The sequence below is a fragment of the Gopherus flavomarginatus genome, chromosome 8 (assembly GCF_025201925.1).
Source record: "Gopherus flavomarginatus isolate rGopFla2 chromosome 8, rGopFla2.mat.asm, whole genome shotgun sequence".
Classification (NCBI taxonomy): Eukaryota; Metazoa; Chordata; order Testudines; family Testudinidae; genus Gopherus; species Gopherus flavomarginatus.
The window spans coordinates 24,843,390-24,858,581 of NC_066624.1; positions in this window are offsets into that span (position 1 = coordinate 24,843,390).

Below are 15,192 nucleotides of genomic sequence, written 5' to 3' on the forward strand. Positions count from 1 at the left end.
AAATCATCCTGTCAAAAACTTCATCAGAATTGATACATCACCACAAAATATTTCCTGTTTTATGAAACAACATATTTCAACACAATTACGTATAGTCGAAAATGTTCCAACCAGCCCTAATTATTATTCTTTGTTACATAACATCACTGGTGTGCCTGGCACACTATGGAAAAGTAAGAAAGCCAAAGCCTTGTCCCTAAGATCTTCTCATCTAGATGATTATTATTACTTACTTGTCTCACAGTAATATCTTGACGCCCTAGCCCCATTGCGCTATGCACACACAACAAAAAGTCCCTGTCCCAAAGAGCTGATGATCTGAGTTTAAGACGAGAGAGACAACAGATGAATGCAACAGATGGGGCATCACAAAGTTACAACAAGATTATTATGGTCTACACAATAAGCTGCCATCACAGCTCACCAGCTGCCAACAATTGTTGAGTTTTTTGTAAGTATCATGGCAGAGGAGAGTTTTAAGGAGGGCTCTGAAGCAGGAGAATGTGGTAGCTCTGTGGATTTTTATGGAAAGGGACAAAATGGGAGGAAGTGCAAAAGAGCTAATTTGGACACAAAGTCACCCTGGGAGTAAAACCTGCAGAGTCAATTGAATTGCACAAGTGATTAATTTGTATGTCTGCACACTGGTAAAAAACTTCTCTCTCTCTCCTCCAATTTCTTACAGGGTGGAACAGCTGTAGGGGCAGGTGAAAAATTCTAATGAAAAATCCACACCAAGATACATACTTTTTTCTGTATGGAAGAATTTTGACCTTTTTGCCACACAAAAGTTCATCTGGCTAAAAATAGGTAGGGAAAAGTGAAATTTCAGCTTGGATTGGATTTATGAGCACTGGTGAAAATGGCAATTTCTACAAACAAATCCTCATCCACGGTTGCCATGTTCCTTGTAAGAGGTGGCTGCATATCATTGTGGGTGGTGGGTTCTATTTGTATTCAGTTTGAAAAGTTTGTTTAGTGCTTTGGATATCTGGATGAAAAAAACAAAACAAAAGAAAGTGCAAGTTATATATGGCCAGTCAATCAGGAATCATACATCATGACTTTTTTGATGGTAATGTAGAAAATCTGAGTCACTCTTCACATTCCACTTAGATTTGGTGAATCTGAGTCCACTGTCAGATGTAGAGGGTCAGATTTGTACCTTACGTATGTGCATCGAAATCTAGACTGACACCATTAACTTCAACGGGGTTACTTTAGATTTACACCAGCATATAACTGATATTTATTATCTTAAATATCAGTCAACCTGACAATTGCATCAGGTGGAGAGAGTCTGAATCAGTGCAGCTGTACAACCCAAAGAAGTTGAGTCTGTGTCCCCTTGCATTCCTGTGTAAACATAGTATGCTGGTGATGTGAATCACTGAATATGTATTCCTGTTAGCCAGATACTGTTCCTTTCACAGCTCTGTCCCCGGCTGGCACTGATTCTCAACATGAGCTATTACCTTTCCCTCTGAACCTCAGTTCTTGTGGACCATTGTGTCCCAAGGCAGGGCTGACGTTAGAATACATCCTACGTTAGGGGAGAGAACTAAAATATGAGGTGAAAACTCATGGACCAAAATGGGTGACCTCTGTTATTTTGCAATGACCTCACTGTGTGAACTCCAAATTGGCAGCTCCACAGCACACAGGCTAAAAATTCAGCATGGTTGGAATGTGTGTGTGTGTGTGTGTACATGCAAGTGTTCATGGCATTTTGTACTCCACAGGGGATCAGCTGTGACAAAGGACAATTATGAGTAAATGTCTTTGTCTTTCCTGTGACCCCGGCAGACCCAATGGTGTTGAGCTTTGCTCGGTTATTTGCTCCACATTAAATGAAATGGCTCATGTGAGCCAGTGTATTTGATTCTGGGAGGGTCAGGTGGATGGTGCAAAGATAGTGACACTGATTTGGTTTGATGGGGTCAGATCGGTCACTGCTTGCTGAGAAGAGGCTGGGAGAGATTGCTGGTGAGTCACACAGATTGAGATTGCTGAATAAGACCAAGGAGGCCCTGTTTTCTCAGGAAGCATACACAACACGGGAGGCTATGGTCTGAATCGAACCTGCTTACCTTTGAGCACCCTGCAGAAGAATCCAGAGCATTGGAGGGGAGGGGCCAATTTTCTCTTTTGACTTTCCCTGTACTCATCTCCTCTGTATTTTGGGATCTCTGGGATCCATAATGCCTGAAGGAAAACCCCCTGGGGATAGAACTGGGTAGTGAAAAATAAGGATGTGATTTTTTCACTGGAAAAGATTCTGTGGTGGGTTGAATGCAGCCACCTCCATCATTAGTATGACAGCGTAGCCTATGGTGAAAACAGATCCCATCGCATGATGCTCCACCTTGATCCAAGCAGCCAAGCAATTGGAGCATTGTATGTTGTGACCTGGCATCTCCTTGGGCTGCATTTTAGAACCCTAAGTCTACATTGGGCTGCACTCTGGCCAAACCCCATACAAACACAACATATTCCAAGTCAAAATTTAGCACACTTTTAGATAGGATTTTAACACGTTCATTCAGAATCTGGGTGCTTCTGGGAAATCTTGGCTAGGACTTGCATCTGGCAATATTACAGCAGCCTGCACGGGCAGGCTTCACTCTAGTGCACAGGGAGAACTCATGGCTGTACGCTGAGACCCAGTGAGGGAGCGCTAGATAACCCACACTGCACACAGCCTAGGGGGGTGGGGATTGTTTTTAATGTGAAAAGGTAAAACATGGTAGGCTGGGCTGGCTCAGAAGGCTGGGAATGGCTAATGGCGTGTTTGGCCTTAGCAATAACAATCCAGCTGAGTTTGTTAATGACCAAAGATGTTAGCAGAATCTGGTGACCTTTTGGTGCCATATGTGAACCGTGATTCTCAGTTTAGCTCTTAGATGTGTACCTGCTTCACAAAAACCAGCATAGCAACTGGCCCTCATGACTGGCCTCAACTGAGAATCATGGCAGTGTCAGCAGTGGAGCGAAGCAAGGATGGAATGGGCATGGGCATTGACTTCCCTTTTATTGGCCGGAAGCTGGCCCATAGTGACTGATTGGGTCCCACTGGCATGGAGTTGGGGTGGGTTTGGTGTGGGGGCAGTTGTCACAGCTGCCCGTGCTGTACCTGTTCTAAGGATAAATAAAGGAATGCAGACTCCAGAGCTGTCAATCTGGCATGACTAATATCAGCATTTTTAAAAGTGGGAACTCTCATCCCCCCCCCACATAAACCTCAAAGAGGGATGGGAGAAGGGATATGAATGTTTGGAATTGCTTAGTACAAAGTCGAGTGAGCTGAAAACTATGTCAGGCTCTGTAAATATTTATCAGATGTATTAGAGCAGGAGTTTGAAATGTTAGACAGCTGATAAATGAGTGTTTTTACTAATTCTCCTGATAAATTAAAGCTTGGGGTGGGGGGAGAAGTTGTTTGGGAATCTCAGCACTAGAGAAGCCTGATAGATCTGATATGTGGAGCTGCAGCTGTTGTTAGGACTTGACTTGTGCTCTTTACTCTGAGGATGAGATGCAAGCATGGCTCACAGCTGCACGGGTGACTGGGGCTCGTTCCAAAAGAAACCATTCGGTGGTGGTTAGGAGCTGCTCTGTGTGTTTGTCATCTACGGAGCTGATGGACTCTTCTCCATCACTTGCAGTTAAGGCTCTCACAGTGTTGGGTTTAAAGAGGAACTGCAAAGCTCAAACACAAAGGACTTGATTCTGACCTCACTTACACTTACATGGATCAGGAGTCACTCCATGGATGTCAATGGATTCACACTGGTGTAAGATTGGTGTGAGAGCAGAATTACATCCAAGCAAAGCAGTTTAAGACTACAAATAAGAGAATCTGGGCCAAATTCTTCTCTCATTTACAATGGAGCAAATCAGAGCAGATTCCTTGGTTACAACATTTACACTGGTGTGATTAAGAGCAGAGTTTGGCCCATTACATATAGACTTAAGAATGACAAAGGGATGGGTCCAAGTTCCAGCATTTGGACCTAGAATTGATTCTGTATCCAAACTTCCCCAGAGTATATAGCAGGGGTCGGCAACCTGTCAGAAGTTGTGTGCCGAATCTTCATTTATTCACTCTAATTTAAGGTTTCGAGTGCCAGTAATACCTTTTAACATTTTTAGAAGGTCTCTTTCTATAAGTCTATAATATGTAACTAAACTATTGTTGTATATAAAGTAAATAAACTTTTTAAAATGTTTAAGAAGCTTCATTTAAAATTAAATTAAAATGCAGAGCCCCCCAGACTGGTGTCCAGGACCCGGGCAGTGTGAATGCCTCTGAAAATCAGCTTGCGTGCTGCCTTCAGCACACGTGCCATAGGTGCCTACCCCTGGTATATAGCGTCTCTGTGTACAGTTCCCTCTCTTTCCTCTGCACCCAAAGCAACAAATACTTAGTTCTGCCTTAGTGAAGGGCCTAGACTTTTGAGGTCCCTTCCACTCCTACATTTCTCTGACTCTATGTGCAGGGAAAGACACTGGATCTAGCCCTGCAGCAGCCCATTAAGGCTATTGGGAGTTTCGCCTGAGTTAAGATCACAGGATCTGACCCACCATTTTTGGTAGAGATAAAATCAGTTCTAACAAGGGGTAACACAACATCATAAAGCCAGAGCTTTCCGGGTGAGTGAAGGGGAAGCTGAACGTCAAATATTTTGTTTTCAAATGCATTTGCAAATTTGAATTCTGCATGTAGGGTTGATTAATTGCTGGGTATCTTGGAAGGGCTTTTTAATACTCTTATTTTAAACAAATAGGGCTGTCAAGCAATTAAAAAAGATAATCATGATCAATTGCACAATAAAAAAATGAATTGCGATTAATCATGTAATTAATCGCACTGTTAAATAATAGAATACCATTAAAATATTTTAGATGTTGTCTACATTTTCAAATATATTGATTTCAGTTACAACACAGAATACAAAGTGAACAGTGCTCACTTTATATTTATTTTTATTACAAATATTTGCAATGTAAAAAACAAAAGAAATAGTATTTTTCAATTTACTTAATGCAAGTACTGTAGTGAAATCTCTTTATTATGAAAATTGAACTTACAAACGTAGAATTATGTACAAAGAAAACTGTATTAAAAAACAAAACAATGTAGAACTTTACAGCATACATGTCCACTCAGTCCTACTTCTTGTTCAGCCAATCACTCACACAAACAAATTTGTTTACATTTGCAGGAGAGAATTCTGTTGCTGGGTCATCGTCTGACACTGCTATAACAGGAAATATATGGCAGAATGTGGGTAAAACAAAGCAGGAGACATACAATTCTCCCCCAAGGAGTTCAGTCACTAAGTAATGAATGCATTATTTTTTTAACGAGCATCATCAGCATGGAAGCATGTCCTCTGGAATGGTGGCCGAAGAATGAAGGGGCATATGAATGTTTAGCACATCTGGCACGTAAATGCCTTGCAATGTTGGTTACAAAAGTGCCATGAGAATGCCTTTTTCTCACTTTCAGCTGACATTGTAAAAAAGAAGTGGGCAGTATTATCTCTTGTAAATGTAAACAAACTTGTTTGTCTTAGTGACTGGCTGAACGAGAAGTAGGACTGAGTGGACTTGCAGGCTCTAAGTTTGAGATTGTTTTGTTTTTGAGTTCAGTTATGTAACAAAAAAATTCTACATTTATAAGTTGCACTTTCATGATAAAGAGACAGCACTACAGTACTTGTATGAGGTAAATTGAAAAATACTATTTATTTTATCATTTTTACAGTTCAAATATTTGTAATAAAAATAATGTAAAGTGAGCACTGTACACTTTGTATTCTGTGTTGAAATTGAAATCAACATATTTAATAATGTTGAAAAACATCCAAAATATTTAATAAATTTCAATGGGTATTCTATTGTTTAACAGTGCTATTAAAACCACGATTAATCGCAATTAATTGTTTTGAGTTAATCGCATGAGTTAACTGTGATTAATTGACAGCCCTACAAAACAAATCTTTATAGTTCCTCTTTAAAGGAGACATCTGGGCTCAGCATGGATGAGGCTGTATGAACAGAGATGATCACCCAGAGAAATATATACAGAACAAATAAAATAACTAGGGAGAATTCCTTAGACAGTGCCTGGCTCCTGTGTCTCACTCACTGCAGTCTTTACAGCTCTCAAGTTTTCCTTAGATGAGCATGTGTCTCTTGACTTCGGTGCTGGCATCTAATGGCATCTATCACCTGCTCCTTTAAGAACAAAGCAATCTGAAGGCATGGGACAGGGCTGTTGTGGGAATCATATACAACAACTCCAAGGTTCATTTTATAATTGTGACAGTGGCCCTTGATTGTTGGGGAAGAGCGACAGAGTTCTTGAATTGTGTCGAGGACTTGGAATGGGCGACCCTATGGAGGTGTAAGAGTTTAGTGTCCTACTCTTATCTCTGACCAGGGTCAATGACTTTGCAGTACTCTGCCCTATAATATGCAGTAAAGCCATCCTTCTAGATGAGGCTTTTTGGTCTGTCCCCTGTGCGGTGTGCGGGATTCTCCCTGCTGTCTGGGGGGTGGAGCGTGGCTGCCCTTTGCCCAGTCTGTGCTGATTGGCATTTATTTCTCTGCAGTTTCCAGGCTAGAGCACTTTAGAAATAAAAATGATAACTATGCTTATTCCAGGTACTATTACAGATGGAATAGTAATAGTAATAATAATGCTGTAGGCAAGTTAGAAAAAAACACTGGGGAGATAAACCTTCCTGTTTCAAGTGTAAACCAGCTCCCTGGGGTTAAGAAGAAACGCAGGACAAGGCAGGGCAGGTTACTCCATAAATGTCCTTGACAAGGGTCCTTGCACGTTCTACTACAGCATCAGGCAGTGTCTCTATCAGGAACAGGCTACTGGTCTGGATGGAGTCCTGGTGTAGCAATTCCTGTTTCTCAGCGATTTGAGGCTTGAGGAGAGCTGGAGTGTGGCTGAGGCAGAGGGATATAAGGTGTTTTTTATTTATTGGTCTTTTAATGCTTTGCCACATCCACTTTTCATGAAATTCCTGTCTGCGTCCAAGCGGCCTGCTCCAGTCTTAGGCTCTGCACGCGGGCTTCACTTGGATTCCTTTTCCTCACCAGTAATAATCAATCTGTTAGTGAAAGCGTTTGCTGGAGGTGTCTGCTTCTCAATAGGAAAGCCTCCATTGCCTGCACAGGATGTATGTGTCAACAGCCTACAAATTCTGCTTCTGCTCTGGTCCCTCAGGGTAATGGGGCTCACCTGCACTCCCGTCTGATTCACACATGAGCTTCAGTCTCAGGGACAGGATGAGAGGTGGGACTGGGAGGTGGGGCCTTTTGCCTCCCTGTTGGGATGTTTATTATTACACTGTCAGTAGATGTTTCTCTACTAACATCACAAGCAGCCCAACTTAGTTTGCTTGGGTCTCTGGAAACTTCCAGCGTATCACTCCGTCAATAGCAACCGCATGGGTGGTGCCGTAGAAAGTCTGAGGACAACTAGATACGTAGACACGTTCATCACACATCACCTCCTGGCCTGGAGAAAACAAGAGCAAGCATAAACCTGCCCCCAGAGGTACCGCAAAGCTTCCAGTCACTTAATTTCCATATCGCCAACCCCAAGCATTCATAAACCATGGGCCAGGTCCCCAAAGCCATGGGTTTAAAAACACCAATTCATTCAAGGTCCTTTGTATTTGGCATTTTGAGCCTTCAGTGGTCCCATTTTCGATCTGTGCTGTGAGGGCTAGAAATGTATGTTTTTATTTCATTGTCAGCTGTGATTCTCACGTGCGCCCATGACTCTGGGAGCTGGGACTTTAAGAAAAATACCAAATGTCTTGAGAGTTGCAATGAAATCATGAGAGTTGGCAATGCCATTTGCCATTTTTCAAAGTGATGCGATTGGTTTACTGTCCCCTGTGGGGAGAGTGCAGGGGCCAGGGTGCAGCTTGAGAGGCTGGGGGCCTGGACAGTGAATGAAAGCAGTGTTTATTTTCGGGGGAGGGGAGGGTTGGCAGTGGCACACTTGAGGCTGGGTAGGTGTTTTGGGGTGAGTGGTCTGGATGCATTAAAGAGCCGTGGGGTAGTCAGACAGTGCTGTCACACCTCATTCATTCAGATACCACTAATGTGTCACTAACATGTTTTTTCATGTTCATGCTGCCTCTGTATTTCCAGGTTGCATCCTTTACTGAGACTGCAGGCACTGAGAGACAGTGACAGAGGCCATTCTCATGGTGTCTCCAGGGCGAGTCCTGGAGATATTTTGTCTGGATTCTGGCACACACTGAGTCCTCTTTGTGACTCTCCAGCAGAGGGGATTGGAAATTCCCCTAAATGGGCAGCTGGTACAGTACAGAACCCTCATCACTGCAATTACATCACCCTCCCTCAGTCCAGAGTCCTTGCCCTCCAGCCAAAGGGGAGTTGCCTGGGACAGGAGAGACCACGGCTGGAGTGCCTAGGGTGTAGGGCCTTTATGAATCACTATAACTTAGAGTAGCCTTGAGAATCAGGATGGTGATGGTGGAAGCATGGCATACAGCCAGTTGCTCCCAGGCAAACCAGCCTGCCTGAGGATTGAACCCATTAGTCAGTGATACTGCAATAATCTCTCTTCACTCCCATCTCTGTGATGTTCCTTCATGCAATGCCCTCTCCCTCCTGGCTCCCCAAGCTGCCTCCTTCTCCAAAACAACATCCTTCCTAAAGATTCATTCCTTCTGTCATGCCCACAACAAGCTGACAATACAAACCAAGCCCTCTGACATTCCCTCTGCCTCCAGGCTTCCCAGGGAGTGCTGTCCCTTCTGTGTCTGTCTTGTAATCTGGGAGCTCTTTTGGAGCAAGGGCTGTGTTAATTTTGCTTCTTGTACAATGCTGAGCACATTCCTGTTAGCACTGAACAAATTCAGTAATGATCACAATTAATACAGTGCCATAGCTGTGTGTAGCACATTATAGACACACCAGAACACAAGCTCATTTCCCTGAGGAATTTACTATCTAGTCAGATGCTTACGACAAAACCCATTATCAGGAGATGATAAAGCTGTTTTTTAAGACCCAGGAGGTTAGGACAGGTAAGAGAAGAAGCCAGACTTTGGGGGCCTCTTTGAGCCAATCCTTCAACAAACATATGGGGCTTCTCCCATAAAGCTTTGGGACATTGACACTGGCCATATCCTTAAAAATGACATCAGCTCATGGCTCACACTTAAACTGACAAAGAATTGCAGGGGCATAGCTAGTCAATGCCACTTAATACCTGTCCCTAGATCATTCCACTGTGAACCAAAATGGCAGTTAAGTCCCAGATTAGTCAGTGTAGGCCAGGAAAGAGCAAGAGTATTGGTGTGTCTACACTTGTTGTGCCTCTGTGTGGATAAGCAGAGCACCTCAGCCTCTAGGGCTGTAAATATAGCACCTTTCACCATCAAGAAAAGGAAAAGAAATATTATAAAAAAGGCCAGTTCCCCTGCTGCACCAACAGTGTGAATCCTGTTATAGGAGATAGTAAAGTGGCAGAACAGGTGTTCCCAGAGATAATAATATCTCACTATCAAACTCCCTCGCTGGTGCGCCTGAAAAAAGATAAGAAGGAGATAGAAGAAGAAGTCGTTTTCTAAGAGCACAAATCAATATTTATTATAACGAAAGGCAGAGATTGATATCAAGAAAGGAGATAATAATAAAAAAAACCAAGACTAAACTTATTATTCCTACTTATTCTCCAGGGGGAAAAAAATCACCAAAAAACAGCTTTTGTTGATTTCTTTTGGTCTGTAGAAATAGCTTCCTCTGATACCCTCACTTAGATTTTCTCTGACACCCTGCTGAGGTTTTGATGTTAGACTTTCATCAAGAACATTGAGCATGAAATCTAAACATTATTTCTGGTGTCTGGTGACAGCTGATGAAGAGATAGAATAAAGGATAAAAGAGCATTTAGTCTGGACCAATCTTCTACCTGTAGGAAGGCAGGAGAACCTAGAGTAATTCGGACATGGTGATGGGGAGCAGGGAGTACAGGGCAATACGTGTTTACACTCGGGGTGGGGGAACCATTTGAGGCAAAATAAAAATTGGCTCAAAGGGCAAATGAATCTTTGCTTTATTATTGGTGTTATTGGCACGACAGTAACAGGTTGAGAGGCGGTGTGGTCTAGTGGAAAGAGAGTCAGGAGACCTGAGTTCTATTCCTGGCTTTGCCATTGGCCTGCTGATCGGCACCTTGGAGTTTTACTCAGCTTTCTCTAGGCCACACTCATCAGGGATCATGCAAAAGGGGAAGAGGACTGGTCATTGTTTGCCTTGATTTTTCCCACCTTCTACCTCTATGTTTCTACACTGGACTTGGCAGTGTTGGGAGCCGAAGTATATCCAAATGTCAGAAGAGAGCCTTATAGGCAAAGCCTTGTGTAGGCAACGGTTGCATTCTAGTTTCTTCTTTTGGGGAAGACGGAGGAAGTCCATAGTACAGCTTGGGCAATGGAGCTCTGGGTGATGCAACTGAGGGGGTGGATTAAAGGATAGTACAAGAGGCTGTAATTTGCCAATTCCCTGAGCTAGTCACGGGCTGCACCCCAAAATCCCTGTCGTTTGCATTAATCACTCTAAGGAGAGACACTGACCGAACAAGAACAAGGTGCCTGTTTAACAAGACAAACGTTATTGAGAGGATAAAGCCTTGTTATTAATCAATATGTTAAATCACTGTTCACTAAATCCTCATGATTCTTGTCTTTCTGTAAAAACAAGAATTTGCTGATTCCTCCACGTACAGTATGCCCCTATTCAACTACCATTTTCAGTAAAACACTTGCCATCTCATGTTTCCTGTCTTGCAGTTATTTATTTATCCACATTTAACTTCTCTAGCAGCAATTCTGCAAATGAACAGCATTTCAGCAACAAGAGCCTCACAGCTAATCAATGCTGGAATTCAGATACTATTTCTCCGAGATAGGCGGAACATCTTGATGTATAGTGTTTTCAAATCATTCAATGAGTTTGACTCAATGTTATGCTGTTGAGGCGTTTTCCATTCTTTCCCTATTTGCTTGGTTGCTCTTTGTTTGGGATTTTATACAGGGTTTCCTCCTTTTAACTCAGCATCTCCCTATTTCACAAATGTACCTGCTGTAACTGCAGTTAACAGCACAGTTTCTTCCTTTGCATATTTCACTCTCATTCAAGGTACTCTTCTGAAATATGTTAAAGCACCGAAGTTCGCTTCTTCAAAGAACTTCAAACCTTTCCCCTTCTTTCAAAGATTAATTACAGTGGCTTATAGCTTCAAATACTTCCAGATACTTTCTTCAGTTACTGCATCTCTACCTAGTAACTTTTCAAGGATTAGAAGTTATTGTGCCTTTTCCCAGGGAATGTCTCAGATCAAATATGTCCTCGGTCTATCAGCTGTAGCAAGTAAAAGCTTTTAAAAGTGTGGTTATATGCTGAAAAAACTGCAGTAAGATGTTACTTGTTGTCTCACAAAGGATTTTAGATCATGTGTAGTTTACAATAGATTATTCTTCTAGCTGCCAGCCTTGCAATCTCAAAATGGGATCTGAAAGTTAAGGTAGGTTTTTTCCTTTGCACACATCAAACACTAGTAAGAGAAAAAGTTCCCATTTCTGATCTCAGGCATGTCTGTGGAAATCAGGCATAGATTCACTGAAGTCTGTGGAATTGCACTGGTATGCAACGGGTGTAAGTGAGGTGAGAATAAGGTCCTATGACTCTGCAATCAGAAGTTAGCTGATGCTTTGGTAGCTAGTGTGAGAGCTGGGATAGGATTGCAGCTGTTTCCCAGCGTTATATTGGCTCATCAGGGCTGACCAAAATAGAGGGCGGTAAGTGTTTAAATTTTATTTTAAATAGTCAAGTACCTGTTCCTGACTCTGGGACACATGAGGAACAGGTCTGTTAATCCATTTTTATATGGTTATTTTTCTTACCATCACTTCATTTTAAATGTCACTTGTTGCCCATCCAGAATTTTCCCTCTGGAATGGTTGATAATCTTGTATGCCCATTATCACAGCCAACCTGAATGCTGCTTAGCTACAGGGAAGGGGATTCAAAAGCCCAAATGGCAGTTCCTGTTCCCATCTGTCAAATCATTCCTTTGAGTACCAAGTGGTTTCACCAATGAGTGGAGTGGATTCAGTAAGGAATTGAGAGGCAGAACCTAGCATTTCTCCTGCCCTCCTCTTCTATTTCAAGGTACAGTTATCACATAGGATAGGGCCAGGTGCATGGATGTCACCCGCTGGGGCATCAGGCAAGCTGAAGGGCTGTGTGTAGTGGTTGGAAGGAGATGGAAAAGGTACTAAGGAAGCTGGGCCTTGGGAGTGAGACCTACAGACCCAAGACGGCCAAGTCTAATACCCTGGGATCTATTTCAGACCAATGTCTCAAGAAGGAAGGGTGGGGAAGTAGAGTGGAGGGGCACAGAATATGCTAGTTTTCTTCCCACAGTAACTGACATGAGGTCAGGAGAGACCCTCTCAATAACTGTGCTCAGAAGAGGAACAGTGTCCCAAGGAAAGTGGTAGACACTCCACCCCTTGAGTCAATTAAAACTATGCTAGATGAAGCACCTCTAGGGAACTATCCTGGTCTGCCATAGGAAGGAAAAGATGGACTAGATGTCCTAGTGAATTCTCTTCTTTGCTAATTTCTATGGGAGAAATTCTCTGCCAAGTCAATGGGCAAAACACTATTGTGTCCATTGACACAATCAGAGAATTTGGCCTTATGAGTCTTGATGTGTAGAGAGCTTGGTCTCGCTACCCACAGGGGTATCTCTAGCTCCCCAGTCCTGCTGTTTGGAAATTGCCTGAAGCAGGATTAATGATTACCCAATATGCATTGTCATTTGGAGGCCATTGCCTGATTTGATGATCTTTTCCTTTCAGGGGGGTGAATCCAGAATGTATTGCATTCACATCACCATCCCAGCCACTGAAAGCAACCTGGAATGAAATACAATTGATTGATATTTGCAGACACAGCAGGATAACACCGTTGTCTGATGAATTGCTTCTTTGTCTTTTAATTTTAATGATGTTAACACCATATTAAATGGACTTTTCCCAGAAGATGAACTGTAGAGTCAATTGGCTTTGTTTGCTTTGGTTATTTTGCTAAACATACAATTTGTGCTACCAGGACAGACGCCCTCCTGCTTCCGGGAAGTGATGATGCAATTTATATCATTCCAATGAACTGATTCTCTTATCTACATTGTCTGTACAGTATCTAATGAAGCAATGAAATATGCAACAATTCAGCAATAGAAAAGACCTCACTTTTAAAATAGCACTAATTAGAGATAATTATCTTGGCTGGTTTGATATTTCTATGTAATGAGCCCGAGTTCTCTTTCGTTAAGGGTTTAGTGTGGTCAAATAAATGAAATGCGGCATTGAAGATGCACAAGTACCTTTTATTCTGGATTTATTTTTACATTTCCAAGAGCTCCACTCTGCTCTTTGATGACATTTTGATTACAGATGCTGGCATTTCTGAGAATGGCCATTTTTTATGCAGCCCACGCCTGGGTGAAAACAGTACAATTCCTGCAGCTTTCCCACACCTCTCTCAAATGGAACAGTGAGGAACTGACATGGGACCAGAACTTGGATCCTATGCATTGTCACTAGAATGCTGCAGGTCCCCACAGTGCTTCTATGTCCTGCTGGCCTGGTCACTGAGGGCTGGACATGGAGCCCTAGAACATGCTCTGTGCTGTCATAACACTGGCAGTCCTGTAGCCCTTCCTTGCTTCTGCCTAACAGCCTGAATAGTGATCTGATTTCTGATTGTTTTCCAAAATGATCCCTTCTCTTTCTTGGCAATTTTGTCACTCCAGTCCTAAGTGTGACTGAGGATGTCCCAGTATAGCAGCACCCAGCACCCCACAGGTTTACTGCATAAATCATATACTCAGCAGGAGCCTTGGACTCTCTATTATCTCTGTCCATCCATCTGTTGTATTTCTAATGCATTGCCCATGTATTTAGCGGTCTATCATATTTCTAAGGCATTTTGCACTATCTGATGTCTCTCTGCCTGTCTTTGTGGGGTATTTCTAAAAGCCTCTAGCACCATGTGTCTAGCTGTCCCCGTACTGTGTCTCTACTATAGCACTGTCTGTCTATCAGCCTTTGGTGTTTCTAGAGCACTTATCACTGCAACTTCTAGGTGATCTATCATATGTCACATAATTACCTTTTCCATCCAGTAATCAGTAATTTGCAATAGATTGCCCATTTCTCAAGGGAACTTTAGCAGCCCAGTGGGTGACAAGTTGCCAGGGTGAAGTTCAGTGAAGTGCGATAAAACTAAACAACCCTCTGCCCCAGAGTGAGGCCCGCTTTACTCTCCCCCTCCTGCTTCATACATCCCTAACCTGCAAGGTGCAAAGACACCAATAAAGTGAGAGTACAGTGGGTGTGCTTGTGTGAACGCCCCCCCGCACTGAACTGAGAGCTGCTAATCTGCACCCCCACCCCGGTTGGGAGAGAGGGAACTGTGGCAAAGCAGATTTTGCTTAGAGAGAGGCCACCTGGTAAGGAAAGGGCTACTGGCTACAAACTGCCATATAATTCTGTCAGCACTTGCTTTATGGGCCCAAAATGGGGCAGAGTGAAAGGTTTCCTTTTCTTTACGACTCACGCCCAGTCCCCGTTAATGAAACAGCAGGTCCTCCCCCCTTCCCTCCTGCTGGCTTCCTCCTAGCACTGCTGAGCCCAGGACTTAATCAAGGCCTGATTTCCCTCCCTTTCTTAGTGCAGGAAATCACTGGCTGGTTCACTGAGAACAATGTATTCTGTGCACTTCCCTGGCTTTCGTCGCTTAATTGGAGTGATGCCTTGAGGTCCCCTGGCACGGAGCGGAAGGCCGGTGGTGGCAGGCAGCCAAGATAATTATGGTTGAATGGTCCTCTCAGAGTCCCTGAAGAGTCTTTACGAATCATTGGGTAACGGCTATAGCTCAAGAGAGCGCAGTCTTTGGGGAGCTTGTATAATTACTGAGTTTTGAGCCCTCTCTGGCAGCACTTCCCTCATCCCCCTTATCCCCTCCCCTGCCACCCTCTTTCTCCCACCTCCTCTCAGACGCTGTTTAGCCACATTGTTGATGGGAAGAGCCAGCGTGTACTATGTAATAACA